Source organism: Micrasema longulum, unplaced genomic scaffold, assembly GCF_059751315.1.
Source record: "Micrasema longulum isolate JH-2025_06_02 unplaced genomic scaffold, ASM5975131v1 h1tg000754l, whole genome shotgun sequence".
Classification (NCBI taxonomy): Eukaryota; Metazoa; Arthropoda; class Insecta; order Trichoptera; family Brachycentridae; genus Micrasema; species Micrasema longulum.
This window is the reverse complement of record NW_028277948.1, coordinates 19778-47197: the sequence shown is the minus strand read 5'-3', so window position 1 is coordinate 47197 and position 27420 is coordinate 19778. Positions and strand designations below refer to the sequence as shown.

Sequence of the window (27420 nt, the reverse complement as noted above, 5' to 3'; positions counted from 1 at the left end):
AACATTCACTATTACGCCTACGTTTAAACATCTTCATTTTCTAAACTTTTTCATCTGTTAACTTTTGTAGAGGAAAAGAGCAGAATCCTTTATTGATATTAATGATATGCATTTGGCTAAAGTATTTTATCTACTAGAAACGCCTAAAAACGCCTAAAAAATTAGATAAATCTCACCCACACAAATAAAGGTTTCAGCTCTTTAACTTCACAAACATCAACAGATGAAAGAATGGAAGGAATATAGATGTTCAAATATGGGCAGAATGGTGAATGTTACACAGTGTGTAAGTGGCCACTTAAACCAGCCATTGACAGATCAATATTATGTTTATTAATGTTCATTGTGATCGCTCAAATGCTTAGCATGTTTTTAAGCACGTCGATAGTTATTTGTGGTTGAGCTACAGGGAGGCATCGGCGAGATAGTGAGATAAAAAATGTATTTAAATACATATTCATTAAATCCTATTTATATGCGGTGTGCAATATGTGGTGGGCAAGCTGCAAAATAATTTCCCTTGTAACAAACTTAAATGTTTAAACACTTTTAGTTTCTGTTTCTGCAGGACGTAATTGTTTTCTTAATGAATCTTTAAATTGGGATTCAATTCGTGTCCTTTGCATTACGAATCCTTAGGATTTTCATGTTTCTTACATCAATCACTTTCCAACACGCTGGAATCATTAAGAATCACCACTTGTCGATATTTCCATCCATTGTCTTTGATGCAGTGCTGGTACACGACCTCTGCATGCAAATGTCATTGATTTGTATAACTGTGCCCATGATCGCATACTAATTCATTGATTGAGAGAGAAAAGAGGAAGAAAGTGAGAAAAGTGCAGAAATTGTTTGCAGAAGTGGATTAGAACCGCATCTACTTGACATCAAAAGCCAAAATTTCTAAAATTTCGGATAATTTCTAAGATCAAAGATTTTTATCTTTTTACGAACCAGTTTATTTGATTTGTGGCCATCATAAAAGGGGTGACGATTCTTTTGGAAAGGGACGTTTTTTTATTTATTTTATACTAGAGTGACCCATCGGACGTTTTTTTTTATTTGTTTATTTTTCCATACACATTATTTACAAAGAGACATAATTACAAAAATACACCTTAGAAAAATACATCTTTAAATTTAGCTATAACATGAATTAGAAAAAATGCCCACAAAGACTTTAGCGTCTGATCGTGGGCCATTCCTTTTTTTAATTATTTAAAAGTTTATAGTATATATATATATATGGTATGACATGAACATGAAAAAAAAGAAAAGAAAAACTAAATTAACATATAACGAAAACATGATTTATTTGCAAAATACATTTTTTTAAATTTTAATTAATTATTGTTGTCCTGCCCAGACGTTGGCTGGCTTGCTATTAGCTTGGAAAAAGCCTTTTCATTGATAAGTAGGTACCTGGGTATTTGTATATGGTTGAGTTCCTTAACATAAAATAATTAATTGTCAAATAAATAATTATTTTTGAAAATGTCAAACTCGGCTCTTCTTACCAATATGGGTGCACTTTACTCGTTTTCATGAATACGACTATCAAAAATGTATTGAATTATTATTAATTTTAGTATTACCAAAAATCCAGTAGAAAGAAATAAATGGGAATTTAGTAGACACCGTTAAAATAAAATAAAATTTATTTATTTAAGGTTCCATGTTTTTTTTATTCTCACTTTTATGAAGTTTTTATTTAATTTTTATATTTATTTTTTTAAGTGTTGTTTTTTTTTTTACCCCTCTTTTTCTGTATTCATAATAAATTAATGTGAAATCTGTAATTGGTCTTACTTTTATAAATTGTGTTCTTGTACCTTGATTTTGTTGAAAAGACTGCAGATTTTTCCGTAGTAAATAAATTGAAATTTGCATTAAAACCAGTGGAATAAAATACAACAAAAAAAGCATATTATTGAAAAAAAACAAAAACATCGAGAAAAGTATACAATGGTAAACAGTATTTACATGTTAAAAAAAGACATTATATATGTAACAAATATAAATATTTACCTTTAAAAAATAAAGGTAAATTAAAGAAAATGGGAGTTTTAAAAAAGAGGAAGAGAAGAAAAAGAAAGAAAGTTCTTTAAAATGAAAGTTCAAAAGTTTACTTCATGGTTTATATAAATGTTCATACTAAACAATAATAAAATACTTATACACACAAGAGTAAAGAGTTCAAACAAAAGTGAAGAAGCAATCATTATTTGAATTTTTAATTGTTAATTCTTTTTCAAAACACAGGACTTGATCATCAGCGGCGTGGTATAAAATCAATCTAAATCTTCAGTGTTTTAATTTGAAAATTGCTGCATGCGAATAATTGGTGAATTTAATGAATAATTAGTACCATGATGATGACTGTAAAACAAAAAAAATAAAATCTTGTCGGTCTATGTGGAATACGAAAATTTGTTAAAGTGATTTGTAAATTATAGCTTGATAAAGAAGCTTATGTAGCTTTGAAACCAGTCTGTAGAAAAAGTGGTTACAAAAAATTTGTTTTATTATTTGGCGACCTTTGTTGTGTAATGGCTAAGACACTTGACCCTCGAACGGAAGGTTCCGGGTTGGATTCCCGGTAAGAGCACAAAAATCAAATGTGTTTTTTCTCAAGCCTGGGTGTTCTGTGCTGCAATTCACCACTGTAATTAGGCCTCCTGGCCTGTTGTGGTGCAAAAAAAGTAAATAAAGTAAACTATGTATTTCGAACGAGAAATTCGATATTTTTTCCAAACTTTAGGACCTTTGCCTGACCCTTTTAAGAATATTTTTCCTTCGATAAATACGCCAATTCGGAATTTTACTGTTCGTTTTAGGCCCGTTTGAATTCGATTATAAAATTTGGTTATAATTTCTGTTCCTTAGAGCCTTAGAAGATAAATCACAGGAGTCCTTTTTTACCGTTTTGAAGTTTGAAATGCAGAAATTAGCACAATAAGCTATTTTATACGTGAAAAAAAAAACAAAGTCCACTTCCGTCATAAGATGCATGAAGTCTTTGAAAAAAATTAATGAAATTGTTTTTATCAAATAAAAAAGTGTTATTATTGAGTTTAGTTTTTGTAGGATAAATGTTATGGGTAATTTTTTTTTCAATCTGTATTTAGGGCACGTTCATATAATGGAAACTATTTCCCTCGATACGGGACATCTCAGTGAGCATAAAAAAACGATGAATAAATATAATGCTACATAAACGCTTTATTTATAATGCAAATCTACTTGCAAAGGTAGCCTCCGGAGTCTGGAATGCCGACAGTGGAATGAAGACATTATTTGCCAAGAACTGAACTTGGCAAATAATGTGATTCAGCCGGAAATCGGGACCAACCGTGGTATAGTGTGGCATAAACTCATTTAGTCTGCAGGTAGAACCAGCGGCAGAAACCGGTTGGCATCTGACTGTCTACACTACGTGGGTGGATTGGGCCCAGTGAAGAACCTTGTGGTACACCCTGTTTCAATTCTCAAAACCCTTTAATGAAAATAATAACTTTCGATCCGGTAAAAAGTCCAGAATGTGTTGCGATTTTAATCATAAAGTGATTAAGATGCATAGGATCAAAGTCACTCTCGCTGATACCTCCCGGTTTTCGAGGAAATTCAAAATTACAAATTTGAAAATATTCTTCATGCCACTAATAAGCAGAATTTTTTTTTTGATCGGCATTATTTCATCATTATCATTTTCTTTCCACACCTAATGGTGCATAGGGCTTTGCACTGGTACACCAATCGTAGTGTATCTTGATCATTTTTGTTACATGAAGGTAAGATGATCAGTCTGACGCCTCGGTTACCAGTCCAGGGACTATGAAAGCTTAGAACTAAAATATTCTAAATCCGATTTTTGCCGAAAATGAGTTAAGTACTGAAAAGTATTAAGTTTAACCTATATTTTGCTGTGTTAAAATATTGTATCACTTAGACCTACCAATCCAAAGATATATACGTATTTAAATCAATATTTTATTATAAAGTAGACAAATAAGATATAGTATCTCCATAACATTAGATTTTTTTTTATGCCAAACAAACGTCCATGCCAAAATATTGTATTTACATCACATACAAAATTTTATTTCTATCAAGTAAAATATAATTTTACAAGATGTTCAAAACTTCAAATGCGATTTTCTCAGTATTATGATTCATGGTGGTACAATATTTTAGTTCTAAGCCATCGAAATATTCTAGTGTAAAAACACCTTTTTAAATAAATATTTCATGTCGGCCATGCCGGGAATCAAACTCGAGACGTCTTGCATGGTAAGCAAACGCGCTGATCATTGCACCACGAGGCCGCCGATTTCATAGACCCTTATTACTTTACTCTATAAATATATTTTAAAAACGTGATGTTTCCCTATAAAAATATTTACGTAACGTACGTCCAAAGATGCCAGATAAAACTGAAAGCTTATGGGGTTTTTGGATTATCTTAACATTTCAGAGCAGTTATAAAAAACTGGGTCCAATTATTGGAATAATGAAAAGAACAGAAGTCTTTTATAAAAGTAAAAAATTAATGATTTACAATGCTTTTATACTTCCACACTTTGTAAATGGATTAATAAAATGGTCGCAATGTAGTAAACATATGCAAGTCAATACAAAGAACAACGAATAAAGCGCTTAAAGTAACATTTAATTTTAATAAATATACTAGAACCACAGATTTATATAGAATAAAAAAATGCTCAATCTAGAGGAATTAATCTATATAGAAAAAAATATATATATTTAAGATGAAAAATAATAAAATAAAGACAAATATTAAATTAAATTTTAACTCCAACATACATAAAATAAATACAAGAGCATCAAATAATTTAACTTGCGAACAACCTAGGACCCACAGAAAAAGGAATAGTTTTTTGTTTACAGCAATAAATTTTTACAATTCACTTTTTATGAAAAATAAACAAAACATATACGTACTTAAAAAAATACCTAAAGAAAACAGTTCTTACAGCCCGTGTGACGAGTGATATGTGATGTTATTTCATCGACTTTTTATTTAAACTATTGTGTTATTATATATAATATCCCCTCATAGCACTTTTGCTGATAGGGAATATTTCGTACAAATGAAATATGTAATGTAATACGTAAAGTTTATAAACCTTGTATTTTGTCATAAGTAAATAAATAATAAATCATCATCTTAGCTCCCGTAAGAAACAATTTATTAAAAAACAAAATGTTTGGGACACGACAATGGTAAATTTTAACAGTGTATAAAAAAAAACATTGCTTTAGTGCTATAATCCAGGGAAAAGTACTGAAATACGTTTGTATGAAGAAAAGTCAGACCGCCTTTTTATTCAAGCGGTTGAATTATTTTAAAAATCGTACCTCCAGAAGTACCTACCTACACGGTCGAAATCTAAATTTGGCTTTTTTGAGTTATGAATGTAATTCAATCACATTTTTTTTCTCTTTTGTTAGAGAACACTGTATCTCTATGATTTTTTGAGAGATATATACCGCTTTCTTTGAAAATAATTTAGAAAAACACTGGTACACTGTTTTTCAAAAATTTTACAGTCAAATGAGCATATGCTAAGAAAATATTTGACATAATAATTAGCGACAGTTTCGGCTAGTGAAACGAGCTTCGGTCGCGGTTTCGGGTTCGGGCAAAAATCGGCCGAAACCTGCCGTCGCGACGGGTCGGGATGTATCGGATTACGTTCGACTGTATTTGTGTGCATCTTATGGCTCGTGACTTGGCCGCGCGACCTGTGGATGGGGAAAAATGGACGATGATAATAACGATATGTAGACAGATCTTATAAATTATCGAAAAAATTAATCGTTGGATAACTCTAGGTATTTTAAGATTTTTAAGACTTAGGTTGTTGAAAAAACTGTTTTTATACATTACTATTCATTTATAAAAAAAATCCAAATAAGAGATTTTGGGTTGCTGTTTTTTCAGTTCATAAATCGGCGTTTATTGTAAAGCATGGCATTACTATGATCTGTTTGCAAAACAGTTAAGGTAAAAAAATATACAATATTAAAGTGAAACCAAGTAAAAATTGAGTAAAGTTAAAGTAAATCTAAGTACAAACAAACATATTGGCACTGTCTATTCTCACTAGGTATAGTAAATACCTGTTCTGAGGTGGAAAGCATTTTTTTTAAATGTAAAAAATACAGCATTTTTTTAGAGACGTCTTAAGATTATTAATACAAAATTGAATAATATATAAAAATTCGATAATCTTACAAAAAAATATGGATCTAAAAAATCAAAACTGTCATAGTATATGTAAATGAAAAAATAAATGAAAATGGAAAAATATAAAACTAAAAAAATATACTCATTAAAGATATTAACTGATTGAATTTTCTAAATGTACAAACAAAAATTTAAAAATAAAATAACAAGACACTGACAGGATCCCAATGATTAGTTATCGTATTGCCATTGTCTAACTTTAAAAAATAAAAACATGCCTGATTTTTTGTAGTTAGTAGTTCTAAGATATTTCATATTTATATTTTTGTGATTTCTGTATAGTTAATGCGTCTATAGCGTACATTGAAGAACTGTTACGTATAAGTTATATGTATAAAATAACAACGCACCAAAATGCGCTAAAAGTATACAGATTTATACTATTAAAATTTTTCTAAATATTTTGAGTTTGTCCAAATTTTTGTAGACAAGGACTGGATTTGACTCTCTGGGGAGCTGTTTATATTAACATATTACAACTGAGAATCTCACCCGCATAAATAAAGGTTTCAGCTCTTTAACTTCACAAACATCAACATATGAAATAATTGAAAGAAATAGAGATAGAGAAAAAATAGAGTTCAAATATAGACAGAATAGTGAATGTTACACAGTGTGTAAAGTGGCCACTTAAACCAGCAATTGACAGGTCATAAGCCCTGTAGATGCCTAGACTTCTATATTACCTTCTCTTAAATGTTCTTCATCTCTGTTGTAACAGGTTAATATAAACAGCTCCCCAGGGAGTCGAATACAGTCGTTGTCTACAAAAATTTGGACAAACTCAAAATATTGTTGAAAAATCAACCTAGTCCATGAAGAAGTATAGAAATTGAAAAAATAACATTTTCAGGCGTTGCCTAGTGTGTAGGTGAAATAATTCAATTAGATGAATCTCACCCGCATAAATAAAGGTTTCGGCTCTTTAACTGCAAAAACATCAACAGATGAAATAATTGAAGGAATAGAGATGTTCAAATAAAGGCAGAATGGTGAATGTTAGACAGTGTGTAAAGTGGCCACTTAAACCAGCCATTGACAGGTCATAAGCCCTGTAGATGCCTAGACTTCTGTATTACCTTTTCTTAAATGTTCTTCATCTCTGTTTTAATATGTTAATTTAAATTTCCTCCCTGGGGAGTTATTTAAATCTATGTTTTTTGCAACAGAGAGGGAAAACATTTTTAAGAAGGGAATAGGGAGAAGTCTAGGCTGGTTGCAGTGGCCATTTTACACACTGTAACATTGATCGTTCTGCCCATGTTTAAACATCCACATTAAATGTCTAGAAATTTAATTTTATATTCTCTTCTAAAAATGTTTTCCCGCTCTGATTCAATTATTTTTGATTTGAACTCAATTAAATAAGTTTCGGTTTCAGCTGAAACTAAAACAAATACCGAAATTCTGTTTAGATTTAGGTTTCGGATTCTCTTATTTCGGTCGGTCGCTAATTATAATGTCAATATACATTTAATTACGATTATCAATAAATTTTCAAAAGTTAATTTTTGCTCTCCTGCAAAACGGCCAATTTAGACATACCACAGTATACTTCTTTCTATACGGGTGCAAAATATATCAAATAAACGTAAGTACAAAATGTATACAACCACTACCGACTTTTTTATGTGTTCCGGTTTCGTCGGGACAATTACACCAGTAGCTGAATCACAAATAACTATCGACGTGCTAATAAGCGACGGGATAACAATTTCTCACCATTGTTGTTTATCGTATTCACGATCGCAATGGAACATCCGTGAACACGTAATATAAAATTTCAAAATATTTACGTTTCGCGACGTATAATCCTGCTGCGCAATCACATATTTGAATTTCACCGGTGTAAATAAGGAAAATATTCTAAAACTGCTATTTTCATTTATTGACTTTTTATTTATAATACTATTTATTGCATTTAGCCGGCGGTTGGCAAGCCAAATGTCCAAAAAAGCAGTCGTTATAGGAATTGTTCTCTTTTTTGTATTAGATACTCCTTACTATTTTGCAAATGCAATATATTGTATTAATTTTTATAGTAAACGCTGAATTTTCGCCAATGAACTGTATTTATTTACGAAGAAACCAAAAAACAAACTGACACGAGCGTTGACTTAGAGATTTCACAAGCGTTGACTTATGACTGCGATAACTTAAGCATGTTCATTATTGTTCATTGTGATCGCTCAAATGCTTAGCATGTTTTTAACCACGTCGATAGTTATTTGTGATAGAGCTACAGAGGTGCCACGAACAGTGATTTGGCCGAGTACCGAAAATTTGCCGCTGAATGTTCGGCAAAAGATGTGTGCGTTTCTCGCGTGACAGGTTACGACCTGTCTTATTGCGGTGTGTGCGGGGGTGACAGGGCGGTCGTATTTTTTTAATTTGTGAGTAGATTATATTTTTATATTTCCAGAGACATCTTCTCTGCTACTCAGGTGTTTCCCGTGTGGCCCTCTTTAGGCCTACGTATGACCTGCAGCCGAAATCTTTGCATAAATGCTTGGCGATAGCGCCCTCTGTAGTTTGTCCTATCAGACATCCCCTTTATTACCTCATGTAGGAGACCTTAGCGACGCAATATGTGACCAATCAATCTAGCCGTCTTTCTGAAATGGTCTTAAGCGCGTGTTTGATTGCTACTTCGATTTTTCTTAGAACCTCGTCATTTGCGATGTGTTTTTTTCAGGAAATTCCCAAAATTCTTTTATAGGACCACATTTAGAACTCTTTAGTCTCTTTTTGTCAATTTCGAATAGACACTATGTCAGGTTGTAATTATGTAAATGCGTGGACTTCATTTTATTTCAGAAAATGTTCTGTTTATCTGCTGTCAAATATTTATGTCAATCAAATTTTGTTTACAATAAAAAAAAGCCTTCTCAGAGTAGCAAAAATAAGAACCTTACGATCCATAGGAGGAAAAATTCTTAGAATCAGGTAAAAAAATGAAACAATAAGATATATTTGTATTGTTGAAGACATAGTGAGGTGGGTACGAACATGTGGGTACGAACATGTACGGATATTATCCATGGCTTTATCCCACTGAGTTTCTCCAGGGTATGCTTGGTTACAGCAGTTTGAAGACTAGAAGGAATGTGTATTTAACAACGCACTTCTTTCGATTGTTGCGCGGTATTATTGACAACCCTGAAATTATGCGGAGCATTAGCTTTTATGTTCCTGATAATTACCTTAGACAGCGTCAACATAGACTGTTTCACATTCCAATATACAGGACCAACCTGCCAATCGTTATGCCTGTTGGAAGGGCTATCTCTATGTTGAACAATATCACTTTGGACATTGACATTTTTCACGTCTCTGAGGGAGTTTTCCGTTACAAGATTCTCTTACTTTTTTAACATATTATTCTTTGGATATTATGTATACTAATGTGTTTTTTTTTATATATACCTTATTTTGCCTAATTATTTCTATATGTATGAATTAAGATATTTTATTTTGTAATGTTCATATATATGAATAAATAAATGATAAAAAATGATAAAAATGTGGGCCGCAGGAGGATACGAGGCTTGCGAAAATCACTAAGTCTAAAAACCCTTGCAGAAGAAGACTACCAGGAAGGCTACCAAAAAGATGAAAGGACAGCTGGATGTCATCATCCCAGAACAGTTCACCATCACAAACAGGTCATATGACCAAAATCAAGAGAAAGAAGAAGTTACATCTAATTTCTATTTCCTAAACCCGTTATACTTAAGAATCAAGTTAACTCATCAACAGGGTATTTGACTCACGGCAATTACTGGTAAATTAATATAATGTAGAAACCGGTACACTAATTAAGGTTCGCTATTAAAGTTCCCCGTTTTTTGCAGGCGCTTGATGATAGCTCCATAGTTTTTTTGGGTCACTATGCCGTATGCTGATATATTTTTTTAGCTGCTGTGCGTCTATATTTTGTTTTGACTATGATTTGTCGATCTAAATGTTCATCTTGTTAGCGGCTACCGAAATGTGCAGGTTTTTTATTGCGCACTATAATTAAACGTAGGCAATTTAAAAGAGCTCTTTGATCATTCAGTAATTCAGATCAATCAGTCAGGGGATTTTGGACACGGGGAAAACGAATTATTGTTTACGAAAGACTTATATTTACTGCAACAGGTATGCTATTTCTAACTGCTCTAACTATAGTGTTAGGATTTGGCGGGATAGTTGGCTGTGGCCTCGTTAAGGAACTTCTCCGCATTTGTTTAATGGAGAGAAAACCACAGAAAACTCACTTCGACCGTGTTCGGCATTGTGTGTAATACTTTTATTTATTTCATCAACTATCTTTTACCATGCATGATATTACCTCAGTAATGTTATAAGTTCTTGTAACCTATTACTGTTAACATATCTCCAAGTTCCTAATTCAGGCTTCCACATCGTGCCTTTCACTGCATTAATTGGTAACATTTTCTAACTATTTGAGTTTTTACTTTATTTATTTATCCATACAAAGACATACACATCACAAAAAAAAACAATAATAACGTATCCCAAACTCTATGAGACCAAGGACTTTGTGTTGAGTTGGGATACAACATCATGGAAAGTGGAAACATGTACATAATTAAATAATAGCAAAAATAAAAATAAAACATTATTATATAAATATACATATATTTCAAAGGGCATCTGGACAACACTCTTAATAGTATACTCGTATAAACCTATGCAATAGAAGTACGGAGTTGTTTGCAACTACGAGTACATACGTGGGTACTAACTATGCACGACACTCTCCGATTCCGCGTTTACTTTCCTTAGCCAACAAATTTACTTGTGAAATAGACATTTTTAATACGACAATTATTAATTTTAAAACGTTCTTAAATGCACTGTTTGAAGCAAATTATTAATGTCGTAATAAAACTTTCTTTTTCATACAATTCTTTCTCTGTTTTTGATGTGTATTATTATTATCTTATCTCTTTCTGATATTAATTTATCAAATATTTTTGTGTACCGTATATTATATTATTTTCACACATATACTTACTGTTAACTAATTTTCATTACTTGTTTTTTAAATTAATTTGTTAATAACATTTTTTTTATACGTATATTTGTATGTGTATATATGTGTGTATATATATATTTAGAATTCTTAACAAGTTATTTACAATTTGTTTTTTAATTTTAACATTGTTCTTATATTCATATTTTTAATCTTTTTTTTTTATGCAAAGTTTCGCTTTTTATTTTGCATTGCAGTTTGCTTTTTATTGTTTCTACATGTATATAAAATCTTTTTTTATTTCTTTTAATGTGTTGTGTATTTATACAATTATTACTTTCTTTGTTTGTAGTTACCTGTATATTTATTTTTACACTTATAAATATATGAAAATGTATTTATTTTTTTGTTTGAATTCTTTACAAGTTACTTACAATTTGCTTTTTAATTCAATTACTTTTATTATATCCATATAAAATTATTTTTTCTTTTTACTATGTAAAGTTTCACTTTTTATTTTGCATGGCAGTATGCTTCTTATTGTTTCTAAATGTATTGTTTATCTTTTAAATTTTTACGCACTATGTTTGTACTTAACTGTATATTTTTTGTAAATGCCCCTTGGGCGTATTGTAAAATTAAATAAATAAATAAATAAATAAATATCTCGCAACAGTCACTTGCAATTATCTCTTCCCTTAATAATGATAAAATCCAGACTTGTAAACTCTTTATGAAAATGACTTTCGCTTTGGAGAACTTAATATGTTCATCAAGAACATTTTTTTATATTTTTTTGTTTATTTTTCCATACGTATATTATTTAAATAAACACATACACTTTAGAAAGATACATCTTAAAATTAAGCTATAACATAAATTTGAAAAAATGCCCACAAAGACTTCAGCGTCTGAGCGTGGGCCATTCCTTTTTTAATTTTAAAAAAGTTTATAGTACATAAATATGGTTGAATTTGAACATTGAACGCTCTTGGGGCCACAAAAGAGAAATTCCTCTGAGCAAACGTCCTACGTGTTTTTGGAATTAAATCATTCAAATTACAGGAAAACCTCGTACAAGCATTCTGCTTCCCTCCTATCTTCTTTTTCCTCCCTCTTTTCTTCGCTCTTTACCCCTTCCTCTCTTCATAGTACAGTGTAGATATTTAGTCGATTTCTATTTTTAAAATATATTTATACGTGAATATTTTGTTTTATAATGAAAATATTATTATATACGTACAATATGTTCATATACCACTGATTTTCTCAAATTGAACGGTTTTTGTTGGTAGGAAGAAATTGCTTAAAAGCAATATGCCCGCCCTTGTGCATATATGTATATGTAAACGGTGTATGTACATATAGTGTTTAAATAAATTAATGATAAAGCAAATACTTATGTCGTTTCGCGTCTAGATTACTGTAATGGAATATACGCAAATCTCCCAAAATATCAAACTAATAAACTTCAATCTGTTTTCAATGCAGCAGCAAGGTTTATTACGGTAGTAAAAAAATATTCTCACATCTCACAACATCTTCGAGATTTGCACTGGTTAAAAAGCCCAGAGAGAATAAAATACAAGCTGTGCTGGACAGTATTCAAATCCCTTCATAAAATGGCTCCAAAATACCTATCCGACCTTTGTATTAGGGAAAATACATGTCAAAGAAAATCTACTCTCAGGTCAGCATTTGATTCAGGAAGAGGAAAACTTGTTGAAATCCGGCACCCCCCAAACTTCAGATTTGGAGATCGTGCTTTTGCCGCCGCTGGCCCCTCTGCCTGGAACCAATTGCCTTCAAACTTACGAATCATCGATAGTCCCAGTCAGTTCAGATCCCAACTAAAATCCCACTTCTTTAAACTATCATACCCTCAATTTTAAATCTAGAAATATAATGTATCACTTAAGTTTAGATATACAATTGTAAAGCGCTCTTGAGGTGATTTTTTACAAAATTGGCGCTATATAAATCAGCCAAATATTATTATTATAAAATAAAAGGACAATGAATCATGAATGAGAGACATCTTAATGTGTTTTATGATCACATGGACAGCTATTGATTTCAGAGCTTAAGCGGTGAAGATAGCTCACAAAACTACGAGGCAAAAACTGACACACGGCACGAAAGTTTTTTTTCAAAATTAAAACACTTATTCACTCTTTATAGATTTATTAATTTGCTTAAAAAGTAGCTTGTGTCGATTGCCAGTTTTCTAATTATTGCTTTGAAAGAATACAACGATCCGTTAGTCTATGGCGACGTTGCATCGTTATTCGGTTTTAATGTTAATTCATTTTCCACTTGGAATTTTCCCGAGGCAGCGAGATGTTTTCTCGGGATGAAAAGTAACATGTGACACTTGTCAGCTCTTCGGCCATCCCTATGCAAAAAATCACGTCTATCGATCCTCCGTTGCGACATGAAAGAAACACATTGCTGCAAAACACAAAACTCTTATACGGATGGGTTTTAGCCAAATCATATAATTAAAATTCTAATGCAATAAACAGATAATTCCTTGGTCTCCGCAGAGAGGATATTGGTCTTATTAACATGTCGGTTGATAACGGCGAGGCTAGCGACATCTAGGTACACGCTGCGAAGGCCCGTGGCGACCTAAAGCCGACGGCAGCGGCATAATGACCCAGAAATGTTTAACGCCAATTACATTCATGTATATTAACTTGTTTCGCGTCTATTTCTCACGAGTCTATGATCCGTAATTAGTCACAGCACTAATAAAAGTGAAGAGCCTATCTGGTTATTCTTTCGTCGTGTATGGTCCGGTACATTCAAATCTTTAAAGACCTCTGCTTTATGTGTGAATTACAATAAGCCTGTCATAGTATATTACAACAGAGATGAAGAATATTTTATAAAAGGGATTATAGGAGTCAAAGCATTTACAGGCCTTATGACTATGCCTGCCGTACAAATAATAGTTTAAATACAATGGAAAGTGGTTTTTAAACTGACTACAGTAAAGCCTTTGACAAAGTTGATCATTCAGTCTTTGCGCACGCAAACTTTTGGCTATAGGTGATCTTCTGCGCTGGTTGATATCATATATTAGTAATTGATGTCAATCGGTAGTAATTGGTGGGTATAAATCTGACCGGGCAAAAATCTCTTCTGGTGTTCCCCAGGGAAGTCTACTTGGTCCCCCTTTATTTTTAATATATATTAAATGACATTGATGTTAGCTTTCATTATTCAAAGTTTCTTCTTTATGTCAACGATATAAAAATATACGCTAAAGTTGAATCTAATGAAGATTGCCGTATGATTCAAGAATATCTAAATCGTCTAACTGACTATTGTTTTAAATATACTGTTTTTGAATTTTAATAAATAAAATTGTGTTACATTCATAAGAAAAATAAAAAATCTTAATTTTGATTACAAACTAAACAATAATATACTAATGAGAAAGCACGAAATTAAAAGTCTTGAGATTGTTTTAGACTACTTTTTGAATCGCATATAAATAAAATTACCTACAAAGCATTGAGCATGTTAGGTTTCATAATTTAAATGAGTTAAAACCAAAAGCTCACAAATATTATTATTCTAAAAATATATAATTTCCTTATATCTAAGATCTCAAATTCCTCAAATAACTTGACGCTAGGGTACCTGAAGGGATTTATAAAAATTATTTTAATTATTGATTTTTGAATTTTATAAATTATTAGAAATCACTTAGAGGAAGTAGATTCTTTGGGCTTTTGTTGAACATTTTACGTTTGGATTTGCATCCGTCTGCCTCCGAGGTACAACTATTTTGTTCGCTGTTTGGCAAAATTACGCGGCCACTTTACACTTGCGCACAGGTGGGAATGTCGTGCAGGGGGTAAGCAAACTTTATTCTACGCGCCTTTGGTATGTTATAATTCTATGCCCATAAAGTATATTTGTTCATTATCTCGATGTAATTGAAACCAGTACTTATTCGGTACAATTTATTGAGGGGGATAAACGAGTTCGCGTCACTTTTGTGACATGTCGCCTACAGTGACATACAATATGAGCATTCTCTATTTTACCGTTATATTGCTTTGTCTCAAACTTGACTCACATTTCTGATAAATAAGCGTTATAAACATTAACTGTATGTTTTGAAATCATTTCATTTGTGCAGTTAAGACGTTTCAAATTGACCTTTCGAATGGTAATAAATACTGTATCTTGTGAAATGAAAGATTTTTCTACGACAAGTGCCGTTTAATTAATAATGCAACGCCTTATAGCCCAGGAATTTTAGGTTTTAAATACAAAATGTTTCATAACCAGATGATTTTTTGTGTATGTGTTTTAGATGTGGTACTTAATTATTTTTCTAGCAGCTAGAAAAACTTGAAGTATGGCATAGAAGTAACAGACGATGCAGATTTTAAATTATTATTATGTTTTATTTTATTTTATTTATTTACTTAAGTTAGTTAATATTACATTGTATATTAACTAATATATTTACAATTATAACAAATACTTATTAAATATTTCTTACATAACTACATTATTACAATAAACATAACATTTTTATTTAAAATCCGTAAGTTTTCTTTCATTCTTCATACTTTCAGGCATCTCATCATCCAGTTTTAACCCTTTATACATTAAGCTATTTTGTGATTTTGTTTTTTTCTTAAGTGGTAGTCTTATCCTATTTCTATTTCTTGTCCTATATTTATGTACATTTCTATTTAATATAATTTCACTTATAAAATACTTTGGCATGAGATTATTAAACACTTTATATATAAATACAAATACATTATACAATAGTCTTTTCTTTATTCCTATCCAGTTCAATTGTTTTCTCATTTTTTCAACACTATTATATTTGCTTTTTTTCAGTATAATTCTCATTGCTCTATTTTGTAGTATTTCAAACTTGTTTATGTCTCCCCCGTTAGCTAAATATAATATAGTAGAGCAATAGTCCCAATGAGGGGCAATTATTGTTTTGTATATAAGTCCTGCACTCTTTTTATTTATTTTTTTTCGAATTCTTCCTAGGAAGGAAATCTTTTTTGAAATTTTCTTATGTATATATTCAAAGTGTGATGTTAAATTTAATCTGGAGTCAAGAATAATTCCTAAGTATTTCATTTCATCAACCCTTTCAATAATTTTACCATCAATATTTACATTCATTGTTATGCCATGTGCTTTATTACCTATTTCCATATATTTTGTTTTACTAACATTTAATTTCAATTTATTTATCTTTAGCCATGACGATATGTTCTGTAGATCTTCATTCAATTTATTAATTGAGTCTTCATAGTTTTCTCCCGCTATATATATAAGGGTATCATCTACGAATAGTCGTACTTTGCAGTGCTTTATTATCTGTGTGATGTCGTTTTGGGCGAAAGAACTGTGTGAATTTGACTTTTGTCAAGTGGGTGACAAAATGTCACATCTTTTCGGCATAAGGGCACTGGTCAGCGCCATGTGAAAGAACTATTTAAAGGGTTCTCGCAAAGATTTGCTTTCCACCTAGTGAAACTTAGCCGAAACTTACTGAGGATGACCCTTACAGGCCATTGCAGATTGATTGAACACCTTGCTAGAACGAAACTCTCTGAAACTTCCAGATGTAAGTTCTGCAATGCAGACGATGAATCCGTTTCAATTGCAATAATCTAATTTCGCTCTCTCGTAAATTTACAAGTCTTATAGTTATTTATTAGTGTTCGTAACAGGCATGCTGTAAATTCAAGCTTAAAGATGAAGGTTAATATAAATTTAAGAGTATGTTGTCAACCGCTTGCGATAGTAACTACCTTCATGATCGCCTTCATTATATTATAGTCACGACTTCCAACTTTATAGTATTATGTATGCATATTTATTTGTTAACAGACTACCCGCTATTGTGTCTCTATTGATCGAGAAACAAATTTCCAAAGTAAAATTATTTTTAAGATAACGGGTGTTTTTGTCGTGATACTTTCGATTGGTAGTACTGTATTTTGTCAAACAAAACTAAAAAAATATTTTTAAATGTTTGAAACATCGCCACCGAAATAGACGGGCGGGCTTCGCGTAACAATGATTTCGGCCGCATCGTCCTCGTGTGAACGCACGACCAGAACCTTGTGATCGCAATTTGCTCGACATGAGCGTGAAGTTCCATGAAGTCTAAAAATTTTTTTTATCGAATTTAATGCGTTTTTTATCTATTTCAATACTCTTTTTAATCTTCGCCTCATGTCTGAAGACGATGATCACGCCCGACTCTATGCATGGCTCATCTGCGATAGCCTTCCTCCATTTGAAATGGTCTTGTGCTGTTCTGTAGGCATTTTTCTGTGATAGTTCAGTGACCAAGCAGTCAATGTCCACGCGACCTTGTCTTTTCGACATTTTCCAGGAGGATACTTTTTAGAGTTCCCTCTGGAAATATATCCAAAGAACTGTAGGATTCTTTTCTCGCACATGGATGTTAGTCTTTCTCTTAAGTCTAGCTTTGGAAATATAAATATGTTTGTACGAATGGTTGTACACGGAATCCACAGCATTTGCCGCAAACACCACATTTCGCTTCGATTTTTTTCTGTTCAGATTCTCTGTGTCCAACACTCCACATCGTATATGAACACTGAGAAAACTCAGACCCTCACCAGTCTCATTACCACTTTTAATCCTCTCGTTATATGATGTGATCATACCGTTATGGGTGTGATCCCATTGCCTGGAGTTCGCGACGTGGACGCCGCCGAGTTTCAAGATTCAAGATTCAATTTTATTTATTCATTTATATGTACTTTACAAAATGGAATATCTTAATTCATACATAAAGAAATAATTAAAATAATAAAGTAAAATTAGATAAATATAAAAATAGCACATAAGTTTACATAATATCCAGAGAATAATATGTTTGAAAAGTAAGAGAATTTTGTAACGAAAAACTCCCTCAGAGACGTGAAAAATGTCAATGTCCAAAATAATGTTGTTCAACATAGAGATAGCTCTTCCAGCAGGTATAACTATTGGCAGGCTGGTCCTGTATATTATAATGTGAAACAGTCTATGCTGACGTTGTCTAAGATAATTATCCGGAAAATAAAAACTAATGCTCCGCATAATTTCAGGGTTGTCAATAATACTGCGCAACAATCGAAAGAAGTGCGTAGTTAAATACACATTCCTTCTAGTCTTTAAACTGCTGTAACCATGCATACCCTGGAGGAACTCAGTAGGATAAAGCCATGGATAAGAGTTGGATGAGTCAGTAGTTTTGCCGGTTGAATGTAGCATTTTATAGAATCACACTCTCCGGCAAAATTAGACTCTCTGCAACCTGACAGTTTGATCCCGAAATGTTGTCCCTTACAGCATTTAAATTTTACTGTCAAAGACTGAAATGTTTTAAAAACAAAAAGCACTGTCTCCAATTTATTCGAATCGGGTTGTGGTCCTGTAGCTAGTATCTTGGACTCACTGATCAAAGATTCGTAGTTCGAATCCCACTCTACCCCAACTTGATTCCCACTTCCTTATAGTTGTTGAAAATGGCCCTCAAAATGAAATATTTAGGTAAATCATCAGAACGCAAATATTTCTTTAAAAAAAAACACACGCACACTCACTTTGCACTAATGGCGTGGACCCGTGAAAATATAAGTCGTATTATTATTTCTGTAAAATTATTTATATACAATGCTTTCACATAAAAATTAATGTTTTTTTACCTCGCTATTATGACCAGGTACTGGGTTTAAATCTTAATCTTCCAGTGCACTTTCTTCGCCTATACATTGTATCTGCAAGTCTATGCAACTTTCACCGTTTGTGAAAAGTCAGATTTGACATTAAAGTGAAAATGACCTCGACTGACCTCGGCCTAACCCAGTTAAGGTACAGAGTACCTATCTATTCAATAAATAGTTAGGAGTACACCATAGAAGGCCATGAGAACCTTAGAGATATACCTTTGTGGCCAGGTTAATTTGACATGGGCCGCGATTATAATGGAAAACTAAGCACGTCATACCTTCTCCATGACGGTATAGTCGAAGATGAATTCTCCCGAGCGATTACGAAGATACACTACCAAACCCCACTTCAGGTTTTGAGGTAAGTACATCGATTTGTACTGACGGGTCTAGTACCTCACGGTACACATATCTACTTATTACAAGTGTCATTTTTTTTCCGTCGAGCAGCTTTTGCCTTTATTACAATTTATTAAATCGTTCTGAGGTGGCCAGAGAAAATATGAGAGAGAAATATGTCAATTTTAAATTCGAATTAAATTCTAATATAACTGATGGTTTTGGAAAAAAAATGGCAAGATGCACAGATAATGTGGCTTTATTCTGCTTCATCAATAAATATTTTTTCAGCAGCAATTTTTCGCAGACATTTTTCATCTCACCTATATGAAATATAGAAGATTCCTTATGGACAGTACACCCGCTTAATTAAACGATGCCAGTTATTATATATGTACTCGTATGTTCATTATTATATTTTGTACCTTTTACATTATTTTTATATGACTTTTTTTCTTTTCTAATTCTTTTAATTTAAATTTATCTTGTTTCTATTTACTTTATTTTTATTACTGCATATAAATATATGTATTTTTACTTTATTTGCAAATTCTAAGTGCCTAACATTTCTTAATTGTTAAATTGCTTTTATTTTGATACCGATAATGTACTTAATCAATAGCTTAACAAGTTTTCACAATTTTTGTTTAAATATATGATTATTTTCTGTATACAATATTTGTATTTTTTTTTTTTTTTAATAATTAAAATAAAAATAAATAAATAAATAAGAGCACAGAGCCGTAAAAATCCTGCCACTTTAAAAAACTAATTTAGTTATTGTATTTTTTTAAATCCGTTTGACTATCTTCTTGATCGTATATATCGAGGTGTTAAAAGCGCCGGCTTCGCAAATGCTCGGTAGTTAAATACAGATAAAAGTTAAGCATGCCGTCTTGGTAATTGTCAAAAGCCATATAAAAATCATTTTCAAGGGAACATTTTTCGCTAGATTTGGGATTGTTTGGGAATTAATAATCGCTTGAAAGTGGCCGATTTTATCACGGAAGCCTATTTAAAATATAAATACGAACTATTAAATTTTTTTTATTAAGTACGGAACGCGGACTAAATTTTCGAGGTCATTAATTGGTTGGATTTGATCATATGACGCCCAGATGGCAAGTCGGTAGAACATACCGAGGTAAACAGAGATAGTACAGAAGTTAAGTACACCGTCTCGGTATGTAACGGTGAACATAGCTTTTATAATCGCGGGCCCAAGTCCCAGGGAAGTTAACATTTATCTTAAATTTTATCGACGAAGTAAAATTAAGTTCCGTGTATGAAAAGTAGAATATGTACCCAAAGTTTATTTCTAAATGTGTTCAATTACAGGTTACCGATGAAGATATCTTAAATGTTCATACAAAAATACACATTTTCGTACATAAATGTCGATTTTTTTTATACCGTCTCGATATGTACCGACGAAGATAGCGTCCATGATCACAGCCCTGGGACGCCATTACAAACGCTTTCTTTATCGGTAATCTATAAACAAACTATTATATCTATATGTAATACATGAATGTTTTTTCGTGGAACTGCATTTTAAATATTATAATGAAAATACTAATTTAGTTTTCGTCGCTGACCGAGTTTTTTGGTGACCAATCAGACTAGTATATTTTATTTATTAATTTTTATCTATTATATTTTTTTCTTTGCATCATACAATAAGTAGATATAAGTTAAATACAATAACGAACTATTAAATTAACACACAGAAAATCCCACGAAGGCATAGCCTGTGTGTGGATATGTATTTTATTTTAAATTTAAATAAAGGTTGGAAGAATACGATAGATATAAAAAAGTTTAAAAAATTAGTAATTATATTCAGAACACATTTTTGGTGTCGCTACAAATAAGTAAATTAAAATAAATGTAAATTCTATTCATTAAAAAAAAAATAATTTAAATCTGTTGCTCAATCACAAACAACTATCGACGGGCTAATAAGCGACGTGATAACAATTTCTCACCATGGTTGTTTATCGTATTCGCAATCACAATGCAACATCCGTGAACACACAATATTTACGTTTCGCGACATATAATCCTGCTGCGCAATCACATATTTAAATTTTGCCGGTGTAAATTTGGAAAATATTCCAAAACTACTATTTTATTTATTTACTAATTATTTATCTCGCAATTTATTGCATTTGGCCGGCGGTTGGTAAGCCGAATGTCAAGAAAAGCAGTCGCCATAGTAATTGTAATTTAATTTTCACTTTTTTGTATTCGATACTTCCTACTATTTTGCAAATGCAATATATTGTATTATTTCTTACAGTGAACGCCATTTTTTCGCCAGTGAACTGTATTTATTTACGAGGAAAACAAAAAATAAACCAACACGAGCATGTTCATTATTGTTCATTGTGATCGCTCAAATGCTTAGCATGTTTTTAAGCACGCCGATAGTTGTTTGTGATTGAGCTACTGTTTTTTTTAATCGATAATTTCAACCAAAAACTAAATTTAAATAAAACAAATAATTAATTTCTTAAATTAATTATGAAATGCATTTCATGCATCAGGTTTCTGTGGCCCAAAATATTCAATATGTTTCCCAAAGATTGCAAAACCATGACTCGGATTCAATTTAATAAATTGGAAAAAAAATGGTAACTGGGTTTAGGTCGAGAAAAATCGGAAAATTTACTCAAATACATTCTTAAATAATAAATAAATATTGTATAACTGTATAGTAAATTAACTAGTAGGTAGTAATGTTATTATTTATTTTTGCATAAGAATGTCTGGCTTTTTTAAAAATTTATTTATTATTTACATACAATATTAGATTTTTTTTTTTTAAGGACTCACCAAGCCAATCAATATGGCTTGTCGGTAAAGATCCTTTACATTAAATCATATGATGGTCCTACATAGTTGTATGATAATAATTACTACTAACTTAAATATAAGGAGCGAAAAGAAGTACATATCACTTATGCTTTCAAAAAAAATATTTAGAAAAATTTAAAAAAAGCAAGAAATAAGTGAATGATAACGCAATTGCGTTATAATTATAAGATTTAAAAAAAAAATACAGAACCGGAATACCAAAATTTAAAACAGAAGTGTGTACATATTTAATAGGCAAAAAGCATTTTATTAAAAACATCGTTTATTAACATATCTATATCTTTATATATATCTATATCTATATCTATATCTATATCTATATCTATATCTATATCTATATCTATATCTATATCTATATCTATATCTATATCTATATCTATATCTATATCTATATCTATATCTATATCTATATCTATATCTATATCTATATCTATATCTATATCTATATCTATATCTATATCTATATCTATTCTATATCTATATCTATATCTATCTATATCTATATCTATATCTATATCTATATCTATATCTATATCTATATCTATATCTATATCTATATCTATATCTATATCTATATCTATATCTATATCTATATCTATATCTATATCTATATCTATATCTATATCTATATCTATATCTATATCTATATCTATATCTATATCTATATCTATATCTATATCTATATCTATATCTATATCTATATCTATATCTATATCTATATCTATATCTATATCTTTATCTATATCTATATCTATATCCATATCTATATCTATATCCATTCATATATATACCCGTACATGCACACATACATATCCATACATACATATGAACATACATATACACACACAATTATTATTACGATTCACCAATACCTAGACTACACCGGCTAGGTAATAAGTATGGTGAAGTTGATATATTTCGTCTGCCTATATAAATATAGGTTAAGTATTCAAAAGGTTATACATTAATTTGTATAAAAATTCTTAATATTGTTCTTTATTTACTTTTTTTTTCTCATGTATCTCTATAATAATGTATAAACTTATATGTATGTATATGTATGTGTGTATGTTTTCATATGTGAATTTATTAAATATTTTTCTATGTCCCCATATATACCTATGTTGGTACATTTCCTGATTTTTACTTATTATTGTATCTTTTAGTTTTTCTTATGTTATCTTTAATTTTAGCTAAATTTACATACTTATGTTTCACTGCTGCACTTGAATGTAATTTCTAATATATGTAAAAGCCCGTAGGACGTGTAAATAAATAAATAAACATCCATGAGAATATTACATAGTTATAAATTCTATTTTACATATATCTATTTTTACAAATATTCAATTTTATATATATATATATATAAAAACTCCTGATCGAATAGCCAGTCTATTATTTTGCCCTTGTCACTTTTAACAGGTTAACTTAAAACAGGTTGTACCTAGTTAGGCAGACTAGACATGATCCAGAGAAATCTATTACCTAAGTGTGTATGTAGTAGATTAAGTAATTGTTATTTTTGTTAATAAGACTATGATTATTATTATTGAACAGTGTTATGTAAATTAACCTCCAAAAGCATGAGTCAATGTGCTATTATCTAGTCAATAACACTCATTCTAGATTCTGGTTCTATTTCACACACAGATCTGATGCAAAAATAAATATACGTGTGAAATAAATGTTTTTACTTTGACAATTGCAAACTTATGTCTCAAAAATGAGTAATAAACTGCTTATAAGGAAACAAATAAATAAATAAATTTAAGCCTTTTTCTTAACTTATATAAATTATTTTTTTTCAGATTGTGAACAACTGTAAGGATATCCCAAAAATTTTATCATAAGTTTGAGGTGAAAAGTGAAATTTTTGCTGTGCTGTGATTTTAAGTGGAAGTGTTAACAAGGTATTTTTAATAAAATTATACAAAATGAAGCTTGGCGTCATGTTTGCAGGCACGACAGCTGTTCTCCTGGTTTTGATTAGTGGTAAGTTTTTTTTTATTTAAATTTTTATTTTTATTTTTTATTTTTATTGTTTAACTCTTAAAAGACTGTGGTATATACTTTCTTAGCGCGCTTTGATGTGACATCGTGTTACCACCAGCAAAAGACGGAATATTCTAAAGTTTAAACATTTGAAAAAATAAGTAAATATGGAGACATCTCCTTGTTCTTTTCCGCATCCGCTTCAAAGTGGAGCATGTGGACATCACTATTTGCCTCCAGGAGACCCTATCGCCAGCCAGCATTTTTGCCTCTTCCCACGTCAATAAAGTCGAAAGATCGTCATCGACGGCCTTCCAGGACGGCGTGAGTCCGCAGGTTTAAAGAAGAGGCAACTTGGTTCAGGTTCTCCTGAGGCATGCGCAGCACGTGTGCAAGCCAGGTCCTCAAGACGATCGTTATAGGAGGCTGCTGCGTCCGTTCTCGGTCTTTAATGTTAGTTTTAAAATCGAACCACGTTATACCTAATATTCTTCTCAAGCACTTACTCTCAAAACTCAGAAGTTTGGTGTTTTGAGTTTTGACCATTCTCCAACCATTGATGAAATCATTATATGGAGACATACTGTTTAATAATTCTTTTTCCATAATTTAAAAAAAATTTACATATTAATTTAGCCCTGTCTGAATCTGTTTCACACAAACACTGGTCACAGAACAGCGTCTCTGTCTTTCGTGTTATGAGTTCTATATTCGTACTCTCTCTTATACAGATTTTTTGCTGTATTGGCGGACATTCATATTTGCGTAGTAAAAATATATTTTTTGTAATAAAATCCAGCAAAGTTATAAAAATTTTACTTTTCAAATCTGGTATAAAAATGTCTACTTGAAGATTACAAAAAAATACAACTTTATGATATTTGAAGACACGGATACAATGCTATTATCGTGCCATTTGACTATGAACATATTATTTGCAACGCGGAATGGCATGGATTCACAAGAGCATTTTTTTTGTTGTTTGGACTCCTTCCACTGGACATTTCTCCATACGAGCATCACGCATTCCAATGCATGCATGATTGTTTTCAAAGAGAAGAGTAAGAAGCTTTGGACTCAAACAAATATATCAAAATAAAAATGGTGCGGTCCAGGACCAAGTGGAAGTCGCGAAGCTAACTCTAACACCACCGCTGCACTTAAGTCATCTAGTGGCGGTATTTCCATATATATATCTCGCTCACTCATGTTAGGTTCTTAGGGGTTTTTTTTCACGGCGCAATTTGCATGTGATGCAAACAGCAAACACATAAAATGTTTCTCTGTATATGTTGAGTTTAATATGGGAATCTGAAGCCAGTTTTTTTAGGGAAAAGTTAGCAAAGAGCGCCTCTCGTATTTTGTATTGGACGTACTTTACGATTGTTTACGCTTTTTTTTACGGAACTTGATAATTAGAATCTGTTATTTTTACATTAATTGATTAAAAACCCGTGCTTATTAAGATTCACAATAATTTACAAGCATTTTTGTGCAAACGTCATATATAAAATGAGTTCGGAGATGGCCAACGTTTCGTTTTTATTTGCCTATCTACATTAAATCTTTTCCGATATCGTATATCAAAAATACTTCATCATTATTATATTTATGTATCTATGGGTTCCGATGGCTATTATTCAACTCTGTACATGCTAAACGCGGTTTATATCTAAAGAATAACTTTTAAATAAAATGATATTGTGTTTTCTTTATTTCGTTTATTTTAACGAACTCGGAAAGATTATCCTATGCATATTTTCATAAGATATTGATATTCATCATAATATGCCTTCTGGATGCTTTGTAGGCTGTACAACTGTTGTGAAGAAAGCGTACACCATATTTTTAGATAAATGAATTCATCATCATTCCTTTTCCGCACCTAATGGTGGATAGAGCACTGCATTGGTACACCAATCGCAGTGTATCTTAGTCATTTTTGTTATATGAAGATAAGATGATCAGTAGCCAGTCTTGGCATAGAGCAGTTTTAATTCAATAAACGCCATTTTATTGAAATAATTAATTTTAAAAAACTTTCTTTTTTCTTACGGTGTCAAGGTCGTGGTAAGGTATAAAATGTGTCACCTTAAATTCCTGAGACAGTTCACAGAAAATTGGTATCTATACATCCGGTACGAAGTACTGTTATTCCGTGCCTCAATTCTCCCATTCAGCGAGCCATTGTCAATGCAACAACCAGAGAATCTAGTTAACGAGATTTGTTGTTCCCACAGATGTTTAACTAAAATTAATATGTATGGTGAAATTGCTTTGGGAGATCGGAAGAGCGATCAACCGAAGCAATTATTTATTCAAATCATCAATTCAATTACCTTGTCAGTTTTTGAGAACGTTCAAATATTTGTAAACAAGTAATAGATATTACGATGGTATAGAGTAGACCGTGGCTATTTAGATCATTTTCAATAAAACGTAGTTATGCAGAAAGCAGATAGTCCACAATTTAAAAAAAATGGAGATATTGATGTTATCGGGTGCAGTGAGATCAATTCTGCTAAAAATAGTCAGACCGCATATAATTAAGAATAGTCCAGAAACCGCATACGCGCATCAAACAGAAGGCGGCTAAACTACTCTTAAAGGAGAATTTTTAAGTTTGGAAAATTAGTTTTTTAGGAGACGTCGCTCAGTGCGCAACTCCCGATTTGAATTCAACTATGCAGTGTCGTGTCGTTTTTACGTGTAGAAATACTGCTGGGATAAAAAAGAAACAAAATTGGATTACATTTCATGTGTAAGTAGCAAATGCATCACTTTAAAAAAAAAATATTATTCCTCCTCTTAGATTGTCAATGAAAACAAAATGGTCATTTTGTTAATGTTACCAGGGTAGTCAATTTTTGTACGCCAATTTGCTCATCATAAATTATTAAACATTTTATTTATCTACTCTGTTGTATCAATGAATGTTTCCGCGTATACAATAAAATTTTAGAGATCTTTTTAAAAAATATATAATTATCTTACATTTGTTTTATGATTATATGTTTCGCGATCTGGCAACATTACGCGGTGACTTCACGCATGCGCGCGGTGAAAACTGAACATAATGGGGGGTTTTCCGAACACAGTCCGATGTATTTAAATATGATTCTACGCTCCTTCTGGACTATTCTAAATTCTATGCCAGACCGCTTTCATACAAAAAAAACTGTATTAATAACCTTCTAAAA

The 27420-nt window shown here is 31.5% G+C and overlaps 1 long non-coding RNA gene across 1 annotated transcript in view; it reads left to right on the top strand.

The window, feature by feature from the left end:
- Nucleotides 1-26963, top strand: part of LOC148279147 (uncharacterized) — a 51793-nt gene extending 24830 nt beyond the window's left edge. Inside the window, exon 2 of the long non-coding RNA XR_015822970.1 lies at nt 24037-26963. This is a non-coding gene — a long non-coding RNA (uncharacterized LOC148279147). The remainder of the gene's footprint in view (nt 1-24036) is intronic.
- The last annotated feature ends 457 nt before the right edge of the window (nt 26964-27420 follow it).